This window comes from Nicotiana attenuata, chromosome 3 (assembly GCF_001879085.1).
Source record: "Nicotiana attenuata strain UT chromosome 3, NIATTr2, whole genome shotgun sequence".
Classification (NCBI taxonomy): Eukaryota; Viridiplantae; Streptophyta; class Magnoliopsida; order Solanales; family Solanaceae; genus Nicotiana; species Nicotiana attenuata.
Window position 1 is genome coordinate 32,347,842 of NC_031991.1, and position 3,185 is coordinate 32,351,026.

The following is a 3,185-nucleotide window of genomic DNA, read 5'->3' on the forward strand; positions in this document are numbered from 1 at the left end:
GCTACTCCTAGTATAGCACACTCACATATATACAACACATCACTCTAATGCTACAGCACAACAACATCTATATACATTACAATACACAGTTAGAGCAAGTCTCCCACCCCACACTTAAAATCATGGCATGTCCCCATGTCATATCAAGAAAGTAAAGAGCAGAAGGGTTAGAAGACTTCCCTGAGACTCAATCAGAGTCGGAGACGGTGCTGGGGTCTACATGGCAAGCTCTCCCCAATGCACGCAACCAGGCCATAAACCGGCTCTCAGATCTAGCCTGCCTCTGTGACATGGCGTCCATCAGCGTGTGTAGGCCATCCACCGAGGTGCGGAGATCCGCGACCTCTTCCTCCAAGNACTTAAGGTTCTAAAAGGCAGCAAGTTATAGGGGATAGAGGCAGATGAAAAACTATGTGATTCCAAATAGCACTCAAGTTTCCACAAGCAGAACCTTAAAGGTATGATTTTGATGTCTTTGAACATAGCTTCTAAAAGGGAAATTTTAAACTACAGTGAATGAAACAACTGAGTAGCATGAATACTTAAGGCAAAATAAATGCATAGGTAAAGTATATTTTGAAACTCAAAGAATGCTATACAAGAGATAAACATGGACAGAACCATAAGCAGAGGCAACCAAATCACAATCTTACAGAAGAAAAGAAAATACACAATCTGCAATAGGCGTAATAATGCTGGCGAGGCAACTCATCGAAGCGACATGAAAAGAAAAAATGCATCACATTAACAAAAGCGGTAAGTCAACAAAAAGAATTTCACAGAGCAAACCAAGGAAGGAGCAGTGAAGTTTCTGACCAAAAAGGATATAAAACATACAGAAACTATACACGATAAAACATAATATAATTCATTTTTTGTGTGTCAGAATGTGTGCAAATAACCAAAAAACAGATTTCAAGCAAAATAGCCAACTCCCCCAAAAGGGCATTAAACGAAATAGGATAATCTGCCTCTTGATTTCCGTTCATATAACCACATCACAGAATATACAACAGGAGGAAAAGTGGCTCAAAAACAGAATTGCTTTCCAGCCAAAATAGAGCAAATTCTGAACTCTTCGTGGTTATTCCTTCACTGTGCCGAGGCACCTCTCCAACCAATAACCATCAAATATATGCCACTTTATCATAAATTCATAATCTGTTAGAAGTGTGCAGGATACTCATCCTTTTTTTCCTCTCAAGGATGGATGGGAAGACAAAAAAGCAGTTTCTTGATGACAATCAAACTGCGAACAAATGAACTACAAATACCACGATGAATATATGTATTTGTTCTTAAATCTTATAGCCTCTTAAGACATATACTTAGCACTCTTTATATTCCAAACACTGAATTTAACAAAAGAAATTTAGGAAAAGATGCAATAATATTACAACTACAGAAAAACCATAATACAAAAATATACAAGAGTAAAATCAATAGAAGATGCTTACATATGTTCTTGAAGCACGCGGCTCAACCCATTCTCTTGTACCGTCCTTTTCGTTTTCATATGTTTGTCCTCAAAAACCTCAGCATAAGTCACAAGTCTTTTTTTTTCCTTTTCCTGCAAAAAAAAAAAAATTTAAGTTAGATAAAGTTCAATCGCATATAGTTAAAATCAAAGCAAATATAATAAGAAAGTTACAATTCTCCTTCGATGGGTCTCCATACTAACTGAACCCCCAGTATGCAATGAGCCACCCGTATTGGAGGCTCGGACAGCCTTTGCAGCATTGCTCCTCTTCTTAAATTCTTCAGAGGTCCACGTCACATTAAGTCTATCCCATATGTCTTTTTGTATCTAACCGGGCATCTTTTGATCGAGTCGAGCCTCTTTTTTCTCGAAATTATGACTTATTTGCTGATGATATTTGGAAAGCCATGCACATCTTGTCTACAAATAATTTAAAACATTAGATGAAATAAGAGTAATTTGATAAATAATATAAAATTTATTGGTTTCGCACCCTAAATTGATTCCACATCTGGTCTCTGTAAATGTACGGTATATCTGACCATTTACTCCAAGCATCTCGATAAAATGCTTTAACACAATCCACAACTACCTTCGTAGATTCATTGGAAGGAACAAGCCGGGTGGCAGTGAAGTCTGCTGAGGAGGAGGAGGATGACTCATAATTGGCACCTGCGCAGACGAAGTAGTGGAACCTGAAGTATGCTGAGGAGGAGGAGGACTCATAAATGGCAAAGACGAGGTAGTGGGACCTAAATTATGCTGAGGATGCTGTAAAGCATGTCTTGTCTTCGTTTTTTTACCAGGTGCCATCTGTGTAATATAAGCATATAATAAAATATTTTAAGACATAACAAATATAAAGTAATTCTTCAACATATATGGCATACTTGTATTGTTCTACAATTGAAAAGACACTTAATTATATAGTAGATTTATATCGTGTATTTGTCCATTAACCCATTGCCTTTATGGAAAACTAACTGGATTGTTCAGAAAGTTTTATTACTCTATTTTTCACTGTCAAAAATATTATAGTAGATGGTTTCCTATAATATGAAGCGCATAGTCTGAACAATAAGAAGCAAGGCAAATTGCCAATACCATAGGATTTACAATATTAATGAAAATAAAAGCAAACATGAAGTCTTATTAACAATGCATATTAATTAACCAGCATTGCATTGACAAAATCACTCTACACGGTTGTACACACATGTATATAATACTGAAGAAGTCAAACAACATGTACATTTCTTAATGGACTGTAATAAACCTGATCAGTTTCACAGTTAAATGTAGGTTCTCCTATATTTTTTAACAAAATGAGGCCAAGCTTTTAAAACTCTAGTCTTAGAAGAGGGGAATTCCACAAACTCAGGATTCACATACATCTTTGCATCTACTGGCTGTCCTGACATCTTGTTTACGTTGTTCTAAACTTTTAGTAAATTGATTAGCTACAGTGATATTCTCACAAAACTTCTCATGATTGACATAGATAAACAGTTTATTGATAAATTCCTTAGTTCTGAAGTTGTCTTTTCGTTAGTTTGCACTTCATTTGTTGAGACCAGCAAGTTAGAAGAAAATCCCATATTATAGTTAATAAGGGTAGTAAATTATGCTTTTAGAAGCTTGAATAGTTATGAATCCCTTGGTCCAATAATTCATCTGTTCTTTCTTTGTTGTTTTATATGCACCT

The 3,185-nt window shown here is 36.0% G+C and overlaps 1 long non-coding RNA gene across 1 annotated transcript; it reads right to left on the reverse strand.

Annotated features, from left to right (window-relative positions):
* Positions 1,477-2,281, reverse strand: LOC109224589. The gene is made up of 3 exons (XR_002067721.1): positions 1,974-2,281; positions 1,652-1,900; positions 1,477-1,570 (listed from the first exon to the last, which is right to left on the reverse strand). It is a non-coding gene; the product is annotated as an uncharacterized LOC109224589 (long non-coding RNA).